The 14,742-nt window shown below is 49.9% G+C and overlaps 1 protein-coding gene across 5 annotated transcripts in view; it reads left to right on the top strand.

Annotated features, from left to right (window-relative positions):
• The window catches only part of LOC144762305 (exportin-5-like), a 2,106,094-nt gene that overhangs the window by 909,477 nt on the left and 1,181,875 nt on the right, over positions 1–14,742 (top strand). The gene's annotated exons all lie outside the window — the stretch shown is intronic.

Consider the following 14,742-nt stretch of genomic DNA (forward strand, 5'->3'; position numbering starts at 1 on the left):
TGACCGAAACAGCAAAATCTCACCTAGCACCCCTAAAAACAACCTTCAATGCTGCAGCAAGAATGGTCACAGGAACTAAGAAATTCGACCACATCTCTCCTGCACTCAGGGAACTTAAATGGCTTTCAATTGAACTTCGAGACAGCTTTAGAACAGCTTGCCTCACGCATAAAGCCCTACACACAGGCAAACCGGAATACTTAGCCGCTAAACTCAAAAGAGCCGGCCAGTCCAGGAACCTCAGGAGCTCCAACACTCTATTGCTCATCCCTCTAAAAACTCGCAAGCAAAACACCGCAGCCAAATCTTTTACTGGTAACACCCCAAAAATCTGGAACTCCATCCCCCCCACATCAGAACGATCCCCTCATTCCCTAAATTCAAGAACCTACTCAAAGTCCCCTTCCTAGACCGCTCTCCAGCGAAACGATAAGATCCAAGGATGCTCCTTTCATGGTTCTCCATCTTTCTGTATTCTCCTGACAGTGGACTTTGACGTGGACCGAGAAAACCTCTCGGTCTCCCGACCGGGTTAAGCTTAGAATCTGATTAGAAACTCGTCCAGAAGAAGCGACAACCTACCCGCTCCATGCTCGCCCACTCTTGTATCTGAGCTATACGTGGCTTGATCCTCCATTTACTATCATAATATCTGTACTGCATAATTGCACTTAACTGTACATGTTGTAAAGCGCTCTGATACCCTCGGGTCCAGCAAGCACTATATAAAACTCCTAAAATAAAAAAATAAATAAAAAAAAGAAACACTTATTGTGCCACATTTAGAGGCCGTGTACCCTGACACTCACACACTGCCTTTGCAGGTTGCGTGTTATGGTGCAGAAAAAAGTGAAGATTCGATATGGCACACATCCCTGTGTGCCATGCCCACAAACCACTGCCGTGGCATACATCAGTCACCCCTCTAGCTGGGTGCCCTATGCCAGTGGTGAGGGTACAGGTGCATGAGCCCTGTACCCCTACAGTACCCAGGTCCATTCCTGGGCACTGTAAGTGCAGTGAGTATATGGTGCTGGGAGTTTATCATTACGAACAGCAACCTCAAAAATTCCGGAGGGCCTGCCTGCCTTCACTTTCCAAGCTGTTTCTCCCATGAACACGGGACGTGTTTGAACTGCAGCTTCTGGTGCCAGCCAGGAACCGCAAATCCAGCAAACTCTGCACCCGCCGAACTCGTCCCGAGCTTGAGTGGAAAAATACCACGAGGAGGTCCCCCGGCGATCCTGACCCAAGATCCGGCGACCCCTGACCTTCCTCAAGCCTCCAGATGACGCCGGCAGCCTCAATCCAGAGGATTCCCCCTGCCGCAACCAGAGCGGGTAAGAAAACCCAATGTCCAAAGGCACCCCTGCACCCGACGCCCCACGGCCTTGTGTGCCGAACCCAGCGGTGCCTAACCAACCCTCACCATCCCTACTTACCCCTCGAAGTGGTGGTCGCTCCTGGAAGATCCTCGTCCCCGAACCTGCAGTGTTTCTTTGTCCTGGAGAATCTCCATTGAAATCAACGGGGCACCCGACCTCAAAACACCACCCTGCACCGACCGTCCTAGTGCTGCTGCGAGTGCCCCTTTAGTGCTAACTTGATCCCCAACTAGCCCTGAGTTAAACCCTAGGAACTTTGTTCCCACAACCCCTTGGCCTGCTTGCCAGCAGCCACCAACCGGAGCCCCCCTATCCTCCAAAGGATAACATTGGGCCTCAACACTCTGCACCCGGTCACCTTAGTGCCGCTGAGGGTTCAACAACAATGCATCACTGACCCTGGGAGACCCCTGAGTCTTACCCAGAACCCTAACTCCAAAGACCTATTACCTACCTGGAAACCGATAACCTCTTTTTCCTCATAGAATAACATTGACACTTTTTCTCCCAAAAAGTTTCCAAGTGTCGACTTTTGAAAACTAAGAATATTCCCTAAAACTCACTCGAATATCCAAAACGCATTTTCTCAACTGTTTTCAGGAAATGTCCCAGTGCTGAATCTAGGTATCCAGCACTGAGTAAAAAAAGTAACGTTAAAGTAACTTACCTGCAGGGTGCAATTACTCCTATAGGATAACATTGGTGATTCTATGTGAAAAAAGTGTGAACTTTTGAAATACAATAATATTCTTTAGAAATCGTACATCTAACTAAAATGCATTTACTCAACTGTTTTCAAGAAATGCCCCGGTGCTGAATCTAGCATCCAGCACTGTGTTAGTAGAAGTAATCCGAAAAGTAATTTTAATTGCATTTTACTGAAAAAGCCTATTGATTCCTTTGTACTGAGTCTACTAAGTCTGTAAACTCGTATTGGTACAAAGTCCTACTGTATTTTGAAAGTATTCAACAACAGCATTTCACGTCTGAAAAGTAACTTAATGCTTACCTGTGTCAGGCTTGCTTGGTTCTAAAAATAAACAACAGTATATATATTTTATACAAAAATAATTGGCCTAGAGTTCAGTTCTTGTGTGTGAATTCATTTGCTGACTCAGTGTGTACATCAAATGCCTAACATTGTCCTCTGATACTGCCTTACTGCTTGACCAAGCTACCACTTTAGAGAGTAAGGTTCTATCTAACTTTAACCTCTGCCAAACCTCTGGAGACCCTTGGACTCATTCCCTCTATTTCATGATACCCAAAAGAACAAAGGTCTTCGTCCCATTCTAGACCTTCGGACTGTTAATCTCTCCCTCAAAAAGGAGAAATTCAAGATGCTCACGTTGACTCAGTTCTCATCTGCCCTAGACCAAGGACACTGGCTGGGAGCGTTGGACATGCAGGATACATATTTTCGCATCCCCATCCTGCCAGCGCGTAGTCATTACCTGCAGTTCAAGGTAGGCCATAAGCACTTTCAATTCACTGTGCTACATTTTGGCCTTTCCAGCACCCCTTGAGTGTTCACCAAGGTGATGGTCGCAGCTCATCTGCACAGGCTAGGGATTCCAGTCTTCCCCCTACCTCGAGGACTGCCTGTTGAAGACGTCCACATTTCAGACTGTTGCCCTCCACTTCCATACTACGGCAGACATCATGAATTTGCCGGGATTCACTATAAACATGCTGAAGTCACACCGGACTCATTCTTAGATGCTCCCTTTCATCTGAGCTGTTCTGGACACTGTTCAGTTTCGGGCTTATCCTCCCCAGAAGCGAGTGCAGGATATTCAGGTTATGATACCAATGTTTCCGCCTATATCCTGGATTTTGGTAAGAATGACTCTGAAGGGACTCATGGCCTCCTGCATCCTGTTAGTAAACCATGCCAGATGGCGTATGCGGGCTCTCCAGTGGGACCTGAAGTTCCAGCGGGTGCAGGATCAGGGAAATTTCTCCCACATGGTCCAGATCTTGGAGGGAACTGCAAAGATCCTGCAGTGGTGGCTAACAAACCACGATTGGGTCAGAGGCAGACCCCTCTCCCTTCCCCACCAGATCTCACATTGGCGACAGATGCGTCACTCCTGGGATGAGGCGTTCATCTGGGAGAGGTGGGGATCAGAGGACTTTGGTCTCCGGCAGAGTCAGGGGTTCTAAATCAACTTGTTGGAGCTCCGGGCGATCCGATTGGCGTTAAAAGCATTTCTTCACTCTGTCAAAGGGAAGTTGGTGCAAGTGTTCATAGACCACGCAACCGCTATGTGGTACTACAGCAAGCAGGGCCGTGTGTGCGTGTGGACTCTTTATCAAGAGGCCCGCCGCCCCTGGATATGGCTGGAAAAGAAGGACATATTCCTGGTGATTTAACACCTGGCAGGTTCTCTGAACACCAGGGCAGACAAACTCAGCCGTCGATGCTTAGCGGGTCACAAATGACATCTCCAACCGGAGGTGGCGCAAGTTCTCTTGCACCAGTGGGGAGAGCCTTGGTTAGATCTATTTGCTTCCAAAGAGAATGCGCAATATCAGTAGTGTTGTGCCTTATGGTTTCCAAGGCGGCTACCGCTCACCGACGGTTTTCGTCATGAGTGGAGCTTAGACCCAAGTCATTCTTGGGGCTCCTGACTGGGCAAGGAGAGTCTGGTATCCTGAGCTTCTACTCCAATCAGGCTGTCCCTTTGGTAGGATCTTCTGTCACTGCAGCAGGGATGGGTCCTCCACTCGTACCTGTCAACTCTTTGCCTACTTGGGTGGAGATTGAGCGGCAGTTGTTGATAGCTTTTGACATTCCTCTCGAAGTGTGTAAGATTATCTTGGTGGCCAGGCGGCCCTTCACCAAGATGGTATAGGCCTGCCATTGGCAAAAATTTGTAAAGTTGTGTACAGAAAAGTCTCTTGACCCTTTTCCTGCCTCTCTTTCTGATATTCTTCTCTTTCTTCTTACCCTCGCCCAGTAGGGCTCTCCTCTGGACACTCTTAAGGGTTATCTTTCTGCTCTGTCCGCTTTCCTGCAGCTGCCTGACTAATTCTCTTTAGTCAGGTCCTGTATTGTAAATAGGTTCCTGAAACAGCGTGTACATATGTTTTCTCCTTTGCCCTTCATTATGCCTCAGTGGGATCTGAACTTAGTGCTCACTTACCTTATGTGCGCTCCCCTTGAGCCTCTACAACATAATTGCCCGCTCAGGTTGTTCACCATCAAAACAGCTTTTCTAGTAGCAATATCATCTGCCTGGACGGTGAGTGAGCTGTAGGCTTTACCATCCAAGTCTCCTTATCTCATGAAAGTTCAGGATAAGGTGGTGCTTCGCACCCGAGCCTCTTTCCTTCCTGAGATTGGTCAGTCGGTCGAACTGCCCACCTTTTATGCTCCTCCGCATCCCTCTAAAGAAGAGGAGCGTCTCCATGGTCTGAACCCAAAAGAGCCTTGTTGTTTTACCTTGACTGCACAAAAGAGTTCCGAGTGGATGACCAACTCTTCGCCGGTTATGTGGGAGCTGAAAATGTTTGGGAAGTGCAGAAACAGACCATTTTACACGGGGTTGTTATCTGTATTAAGATCTGCTACTCCCTGGCTAAGAAACAGCCTCTTCGTTTGTTCGTGGAGTGCCAGTCCTGGAGATCTGCCAGGATGCAATGTGGGCTTCACTGCACACGTTTGCTAAACACTACTGCCTAGACAGTCAGGTCTGTAGGGATGGGCATTTCGCCAGTTCGGTCCTACAGGACTTTCTAGTCCAGTAATTTGTCCACAGCCCATCACCAGGAAGTATGAATTGGGTAAGGAATCTGCACCTAGAATTATCTATCAGCTAAACAAGTTACTTACCTTTGGTAATGCGTTATCTGGTAGAGACAATTCCTACACACCCACCCATGCCTCCCCGCTCTGCAGACTTATTTGTAGGGCTAGGGTTCCTCCCTTTTCCGGGCCCTAGTTTGGACATACACTAGTCAGTGCACTTCATAGCTTCTGCTGTGTAAAACTTGAAAAGTAACTGAGATCTGCGTACATGGGTGGCGCCTATATAGGCGACTCAGACGTCACATCCAGCGCCGATGATGCCCCACGGAGCAGAATGGAGCCACCCAATGGTGCACATGGATACTGCTCACGCAAATGTTTCTGGATCCAGTCTGACGCCTGGGAAATTCAAAGATAAGGAATCTGCATCTAGATATAGTCTTTACCAGATAATGCATTACCAAAGGTAAGTAACTTTTCCTTCTCTTTCATGGTATCATAAGCTTCAAATTCAAGCTTATCTCCACAAGAATGAGCTTAAACCAGCATTGTAGGAAAAAGATGACCTGTGGGAACTCAGTTAAGCTAATGAGCTGCACAAAGAGGGATGGCTTTGTGACTAAATTAATGAGCATGGCTTCGCACAGCTGTGCTACCTTGTTTATGCAGAGTTTTCTTGAAAGTCCAGTGTATTTTCTTTCAGTGAACACAACAGTCAAGGTAAAAGGCAAGGATTAATTGCTGGGACTTACAAGATACAAAGGCATTGCCCTAGTTCTTATCTGCATTGTAATCCTATTCAATTTGCCCTATAATAGAACACTAGAAATTTGTGGGGTTTGTCCATTCTTATTCCTTGTAGTTAGTATTGAAAAAAGAACCCACACAGATCCCATCTTGACACTTGAAGACTGAGGCGCTAAAAGATAACTTATTGAAGTTTGGAGCTAACAAGTGCCCCATTAGCCATTTTAAAGGGCAGAAAGTTGCATATTTTTTATTCTGTGGTGCCCCAAGAATGCAGAGTAGCACCACCAATGTTTTTAGTGTGGTTGGAGGGGAGGGGCAGTAGGAAGTGAGGCAGCCCGACACACGTTTCATTAAAAGTCACCCTAAACCTCCCAAGGGATTGAATCCCTGACCCCTGGAGAGGCAGCCTAAGTTTCCAAGCGGAAGGTCTTGCTTATAAGCTCTGGAGTGCATGCCACCTCTGTTGGGTTATTCCTAAACCTGCAGGAACAGTATAGTAAAAGTAAAATAAAGGATCTGGGACACATTATTTTATACAGTGCTCTACTGGTAATGTTGATGATTGACAGTGCAAAGGTTAATTTCTAATGGATACTTCTAACCACAAATTCCTCATCTTGCGTATATTCCCCAGGTTTCAGACTGGATCCGGAAACTTTAAAGCAGTACTGCTGCACAATGGTAGGTGGTATTGTGCGACTCAGTGCAAACACAACAGAATGATGGACAGAGTGCTGAAATATTTCAAACACTCACCCCAGTCACAGATCTGAGTGTAATCCATCGCTCTTTCGCTCACTATACCACCCCAGTTTGGACCCAGCCATATGCAAATCAATCTTTACCCTGTTCCTCATGGGAACAGTCCAGCCTAAACTGCCAGGCCAGGTCCTCCCTGGACTAGAAACAAGCATCCTGTTACCAAGTTTGAGGTTTCACCCCTCATCATTCAAGCTAGCTTGAATCCAGTGGCATGGCGAGCAAGGGACCCACATCTGGGCATACCCTTGGCCACTTAGGGAGAACATAGCAAACACAACAAGATGATGGACAGACTGCTGAAACTTTTCAACCACTCACCCTGAGTCACAGATCTGAAAGAGACACGTTAGTCATAGATTCCTTACCTTAGAATTACCCCCAGGCATCAGACTGGATCCGGAAAGTTTTCGGCAGCAGTACCCCTGCGCGTTGGAAGGTGGTAATGTGCGGCTCTGTGTCCGTCGTAGGCGTCGTGATCGCAGAGATGACATCGCGGAGCTACTTCGACGCCACCCTCACGCGCTGGTGTCCGTTCTTTCTTTTTCTGCGCCAGGGAGCGCAGATACGGAGAGAGCGGTACCCCCAGTCAATTTTTGACTGATTTTTTGGGACTTTAGTTCTCTGTCTATTTGAGTCTTTGACTCCTGGTGTTATTGGGATGCCCGGTTTCAAGTCTTGTGATGTTTGTCCCCGTATGATGTCGGTGACGGACCCGCACCGCGAGTGTCTTTATTGCCTGGGGCGGGACCACATCCACGGCAATGGCTCCGAAAACTTTGTGGGAGCGGTCCCGAAAGTTGCTTGAGGCCCTGGAGTCTGCTCGCGGCCGTTCAAGATCCCGGTCCCGTGGGAGGTCGAGGGACCGGTCGAGGAGCTGTCACCATCGTAGAACAAAGTCTTTGCACTTGGAGTCAGGTAAGACGAAGCACAAGAAGTCGAAGAAGCGACTACACTCTTTGCCTTCCGTTAGCCTGTCGTGCGACACGGCTGATGTGGCGGGTGGTGCCACCCCTGCGGAGCCTACGAAGTTGCCGACGACCTACCCGCCCTTTCCGGGTCTGTCGGCGACTCAGGCCCAGCTGCAGGAATTTCTGTCAGCCATGGGCGGTCTCTTTGACCCGTCGGGCCCTGGCGGCGTGCCTTCAGGCCCCGCAGGACCGACTGGAGGTCCTCACCCTTATTCATTGATGGCTCCGACCCCGACGTCGTAGACGGCTCCGGCCTTGGCGCCTCTAGACCCCTATGGATCCATGCATGGGTCCCAGCCGATGTTGGTTAGTGGAGAAGCGTGGCTCAGTGGTTAGAGGCGGCAGACCCGGAAGCTGAGATCGGCCGTGGACCAGGGTTCCATTCCCCGCCTCGGCGGGACTCGGGCTCAAAAATTCCACGGACTCGACAATTCTCGCTCCGGTGCCTACTCGACTCACGGGGTCACACTCTGCGACTCTGGGCAATAGCTTGCTTAATCTCCACTACGGCCCCTCGCGGCGGGATGCCTGGCTTTCACCTTGTGGATACCCTGCCGGGGTATCTCACAGGGGAATACCAGGACGGGTTCCCTAAGCAAGCGCCTTGATGCCTTCGGGTGATACGTGCGCTATATAAGTCGCAATACATTTGGTTGACCTCGTACGACCACCACCAACATCGACGTCTATGGCACCGCCGCGGGCGTCGGCGGGGTGCCTGGCCGATGTTGTCCCCGGCTTCCACCCCGACATGGAGACGTGCCGGACTGGTGTCGATCGACACCGATGGGGAATTATGATCTTTTTCTCCATCCTCCTCCTTCTTTCCCACCTGCCCAGCACGTTACGGAGGACGGGGAGGACTGAGAGGGGTCTGAACACCCTCTCACAACACAATGCGAGTTAGATCCGGACTTTGCAGAGGATTTGGAGGACTCAGGTGATCTAGATTTCTCTCCGGTACTTGGCGCACCGTCTCCTTCCACTGGCTGCGGAAGAGGGTGGTCCTTATTCAGTGGTGTTGCATAGGGCAGCAGAGGCTCTCCACCTCGAGCTCCTACGGTGGCCGTCAGGACTAACCTCCTGACAGAAGGGCTCCGGCCGGCCTCTCCCTCTGCGGAGCCTCTGCTGCACTTTAATGATGCACTTTCGGACGTTCTTTTGGGCACCTGGTCCAGGCACAACTCAGGGGCTCCTGTGGATAGGAACGTGGCCCGACACCATCGCCCGGCCCCGGGCGACCCCTTTTTCCTCTCCCAACACCCTACCCCTGAGACCTTGGTTGTCCAAGCCTTCCCTTCCGCACCTCCGAACAGGAAATCCAAGAAACTGGAGCAGTTTGGGAAGAATATTTTCTCTTCTGCCAGTTCAGGGTTGCGGTCTGTGAACACAGAATGCCTCTTGGGCCGTAATTCCCACTCTGTATGGGATACGGTGGCGCAGTGCTGCCTCAGTGTCCAGAGGAGGCCCGGACGGTGCTCTCCCAAGCTATTGCTGAGGGGAGAGATGCAGCCAAGTTCACGATTTGTTGTGGCCTTGACACCGCCGACTCGCTGGGGAGTGCTATTTCCGCCACAGTGGTGCTACGCCTTCACGCCCGGCTGAAAAACTACTGGCTTTTCTGGGGATGTCCAGAACACTTTGATTGACATGCCTTTTGATGGCACTTGCCTTTTTGGCGACAAAGCAGACAGTGCGTTGGAGCGTTTTAAGGACTTGCGGGCTACGGCCAAGTCCTTAGGCATTTTGGTCACGCGCACTCCTTCGGCTTCTGCTTTTTGCTCCTTTCGTGGCCAAGGAAGGGTTGCCCAAACACATTAATTTCAAAGCCACAGGTCTGCTCAGCAAATGTCTCTGTGCAGCCGTGGACGTGGGACCCGCCGAGGTGGGTCACGGGGCCAGCGGGCGGGTCAGTCCACCACCTCCCCTGCCAACACTGCCTCCAGACCTTCCTAGGCCGGTATTTCAGGCCCACCAAACGCCAGTGGGCGGCAGGATTCGCCATCACCTCCCCCATTGGACAGGTGAGTTTTACAGATTGTCCGAAGGGGCTACTCCCTCCCCTTCGAGACCACCCCTCCAGCCATGCCACCTCATTATCTCCGAATGTCGGGTTATCACTTGACCCCTCTCCAGCAGGAAGTTGCGGCCCTCTTGACCAAAGGGGCCATCGAGCGCCTTCCGACGGCAGAAGTAGGTCGTGGTTGTTAGTCCCACTACTTCTTGGTCCCGAAAAAGGACAAGGGTCTGTGTCCTATCTTAGACCTTCGGAACGTCAATCTCTTCCTCCGGAAGGAGAAGTTCAAGTTGCTCACAATTGCTCAGTTCTTGTCTGTTCTGGACCCGCAAGACTGGATGGTGGCGTTGAACTTGCAGTACGCTTATGTTCATATCCCCGTCCTTCCGGCGTTACCTGCGGTTCACGGTAGGCCACGAGCACTTTCAGTTCACTGTGCTCCCTATTGGCCTTACCAGTGCCCCTCAGGTGTTCACAAAAGTGATGGTGGGGGTCGCAGCTCATCTGCGCAGATCAGGGGTTTCAGTCTTCCACTATCTCGACGACTGGTTGTTGAAGGCAGGCTCGCCCCAGCAGTCGTCTCCCACCTCCAGATTACGGCCGACCTCCTGCATTTGCTGGGGTTCTCGATCAACGTGCCAAAGTCGCACCTGATTCCCTCTCAGAAGCTCCTCTTTATCGGAGCGGTTCTGGACACGGTGCAGTTTTGGATTTATCCTCCCGAACAGCGAGTCCGGGACATTTGGGCTATGATTCTGATCTTTCTGCTCTTGTCCTGGGTTTTGCTCAGGATGACCTTGAGGTTGCTGAGCCTCATGGCCTCCTGCATCATGCTGACCAATCATGTCAGATGGCATATGCGGACTATGTAGTGGGACCTGAAGTTCCAATGGGCGCAGCATCAAAGGGACCTGTCCGAGTACGTCCAGATCTTGGAGGGCACTGCACAACAGTTGCAGTGATGGCTCACGAACCAGCATTGGGTCAGCAGCAGATACCTCTCCCTCCCCCAACCGGAGGGCGCAGTGATGACGGATGCGTCCCTCTTGTGAAGGGTCGGCCACATGGTAGAGGCGGACATCAGAGGCCTCTGGTCTCCAGCGGAGTCCAGGCTCCATATCAACCATCTGGAGCTCCAGACAATCATAATTGAACTGAAGGCATTCCTTCCCTCGGTCAAAGAGAGAGTAGTACAGGTGTTCACCGACAACACCACCGCCATGTGGTACTGCGACATGCAAGGCGGGGTGGGGTCCTGGACCCTGTGTCAGGAGGCTCTGCGTCTCTGGACATGGCTGGAATGTCAAGGCATTTCCTTGGTGGCTCAACACTTGGCAGGTTCTTTGAACGCCAGGGCGGACAAACTCAGCCGCTGGTGCATAATGGATCACAAATGGCGTCTTCACTCGGAGGTTGCGCAAGGTCTCTTTCAACATTGGGGAGAGCCTTGGGTACATCTATTTGCCACCGAAGAGAGCGCGCAATGTCAGCAGTTCTGCACGTTGGAATTTCCAAAGCGGCACTCGCTCAGCAATGCTTTTCATCACGAGTGGGGTTACGGTCTATTGTACGCCTTTCTGCCTATACCATTTCTACCCAGATTGCTGAAGAAGATCAGGCACGACCTGGCCCAAGTCATTCTTGTGGCTCCGGACTGGGCTCAAATAATGTGGTATCCCAAGCTACTCAGTATGAGCGTGGATCCCCCGATCCAACTGCTTCTTCAGGAAGATCTTCTGCTGCAGCAGCATTGAATGGTCCTCCACCCGAACCTGTCCAGCCTCCACCTCCTTGCATGGACATTGAGCGGCGACAGTTGATTCCATTTGACTTGCCTCCGGAAGTCTGTGATATCATTCTGACAGTCAGGCGTCCCTCCACTAAATCGGTATACGCCTGCAGGTGGAACAAATTTGTGGCATGGTGCACAGCAAAGGCTGTAGATACCCTTTCTGGCCCTCTTTCAGAAGTCCTTTTGTTCCTTCTTTCTTTGCCCCGGCAGGGCTCTGCTCTGGGCACTATTAAGGGCTACCTTCCAGCAATTTCGGCCTTTCTCAGGCTCCCTGATCCGCCCTCACTTTTCAAGTCCCCTGTCGTAAATACATGTTCGAGGCATGTGGGCTGCTGAATTCATATCTTAGCATAGATCGCCGCCTAGTGTTGGGTCCGGATGTTTGCACCTTGTTGTTCTGGAAGAGTCTTCGAAGTATCACGAGACAGGTGACGCCTCCCCTGGACTACAGTGCGCGAGTGGAGAAGTGAAGTGTGGCTCACTGGTTAGAGGAGGCAGACCTGGAAGCAGAGGTCAGCCTTGGACCAGGGTTCAATTCCCGGCTCGGCAGGGTCTTGAGTCCTAAAATGTCCATGGACTCGACCATTCTCGCTCCGGTGCCTACTCGATTCACGGGTTCAAACTCTGCGACTCTGGGCAATAGCTTGCTTAATCTCCACAACGGCCCCTCGCGGTGGGATGCCTGGCTTTCACCTTGCGGATACCCTGCCGGGGCTATCTCACAGGGGAATACCAGGACGGGTTCCCTAAGCAAGCGCTTAGAAACCGCTCGGTGATTTGCGCTATATAAATTCCTGTACATTTACATTTACATTTACATGGGCATTCTCTCCATCATCAGATTGTTTTTTTCCACCATTGGGTTCGGATGCTATTCCTCTACTCCAACTAAGGAACCGAAACTTAACAACTTTCTAAGGCCAAAAGGCCTTCTACCTCGACGGTATCGTTCTCGTTCGGTACTCCTTGACTCGATCAAACTTTCCATCTAGAACCGGTCGTCGACGCGGGCCGTTGGGCCTTTTCTCATTTCTCCCCTGAGGCGGAAGCCGAGGGCTCTTCAAATCTATCCCTGCATAGCTGGTAAAGTCTTATTTTAAAAATCTGTATATATTTTAATGGTCCGTTTTTACTCACTATACTGACGGGACACTCGAGTGCGAGAATTACGTTGCACCGAGGCTTATTGCACACGCTTTCCATCCCCGGCGCAGCCGATTAGGGCACTGACGACGCGGGTCAAAGGGTGTGGGTGCCATCTTGCTGGGAGTAAGGGTTGCGGTCCAGTTGCAGGGCGCCTCCCGCCCCCCCAGGATATTTAAGGGGTGGTGTTTACTTAGCTCAAGACTTTTGCTCATTTCTCCCCTGAGGCGGAAGCCGAGGGCTCTTCAAATCTATCCCTGCATAGCTGGTAAAGTCTTATTTTAAAAATCTGTATATATTTTAATGGTCCGTTTTTACTCACTATACTGACGGGACACTCGAGTGCGAGAATTGTGTTGCACCGAGGCTTATTGCACACGCATTCCATCCCCTGCGCAGCCGATTAGGGCGCTGACGACGCGGGTCAAAGGGTGTGGGCGCCATTTTGCTGGGAGGAAGGGTTGCGGTCCAGTTGAAGGACGCCTCCCACCCTCCTCCATACTGTATAAATAAACAATGCCTTTCTGTCCGCGCAGCGGGCGGGCGCAACGGGCGCGCCAAAGGCAAGCCCGTCTGTGCCCGTCCACGCCGGGCCGAGGGCCACGACCCCTGGATCTCATGGCACAGCTCGCCACCTTCCCTACTCATCTCTAATGTTGAACGACCTTTGTCCACCTCCTATAGATAGCTGCACTAAGTTTGACCCAGAGTTCATCTCAGATTTCCTATCTCTTAAATGCTCGCATTGTAAGGCTACCATACCTTTGGTGTATAATACAACTCGTTGTAGTAAACAGAAACATCCTAAAAGAACTACAATAGCGCTTATCAATGTTCGCTCACTTGGAAAGCACAGACAAGAAATATCAGATCTAGTCAGGGATAGGAATATTGACATACTGTTTATGACTGAGACATGGATGGACAATACGTCCGATCCTGATCTTTTCATTGCGGTTCCAAGTGGATTTAAGGTCTACCGACATGATAGACAGGGCAAAAGAGGGGGTGGGATAGCTATAATTGCACGAGATACTTATAAAATACGGGCCTTACCGATATCCTCGCTCACTTGCGAAGCAATGCAATTTGCCATCAATCTGTCATCTTCGCATAATTTCAGAGGTTTGCTGCTATATAGACGGCCAGGAGCACGTTCTGGATTCCTCTCTGAACTAGGCACTATTCTGGAAACTTTGGCAACTGAAGAGTCATTAACGGTACTTGGTGATTTTAATTTATATTTGGATAAAGCTGATGACTGTGATACGCTTTCTCTTTTATCCGACATGGAAATTTTGGGGCTCCCTCAATTGGTAAATCGCCCTACTCATATAACCGATATCCTCCCGCTCCCTTGGTCTGACCATCATGTAGTTTTAGGTACTATTATAACCAACGAGGTCTCCACAGCTAGGGTATCTACCCCTAGTCGCGAACCTTTTAAGGCTTGGAGAGATATCAACAACCCAAGCCTCAAACTTTTACTTGACAGTACCCAACCTAATTTTTCAACGGACCCTAACATTGCTACTAAGCAATACCAGGATTGGTTAGGTCATGCTACAAATTCACTGGTTCCTCTCAAATTAGTAACTAGAAATAGGAATGTCCCTTCAGCTCCATGGTTTTCTGAACTAAGGAAGCAGAAACAACTTTGTAGGAACAGCGAGAGGCATTGGCGGAAACGTTATGATGAAGAAAGTAAAAACCGCTATAAGGAGATGCTAGCTAAGTACAAATCCATGATCATATGTGCTAAAAGGAAGTATTTTAGCGAGCAAATAGAGAATGCAAAGAATTCCAATAAGAGGCTCTATGATATTACTAAGCAGTTAGCAGGAAACTCTCCTGATCTAAATCCCCCAATCCTTCTGTGATGCATTAGCAAAATTCTTTTTCACAAAAGTTAATGATATTTATCTAGCATTTTCCTCTAATACCAATCTTAATACACATATTGGACATTCCTTTTCTCCTGACAATTCATTTACTCAGTTTAGCGATATTACAGAGGCCCAAACTAGAGATATTATAAGTTCCATCAAATCAGGATCAGCCTTGGATCCACCCTTTTCCCGATCATGGATTCCCTGATTCCGGTTATCATGCAAATTTGTAATTCCATGTTTAGATCAGGAATTTATCCAGGCATGTTAAAAAAAACTCTT

The sequence above is a fragment of the Lissotriton helveticus genome, chromosome 6 (genome assembly GCF_964261635.1).
Source record: "Lissotriton helveticus chromosome 6, aLisHel1.1, whole genome shotgun sequence".
In the NCBI taxonomy this organism is placed as follows: domain Eukaryota; kingdom Metazoa; phylum Chordata; class Amphibia; order Caudata; family Salamandridae; genus Lissotriton; species Lissotriton helveticus.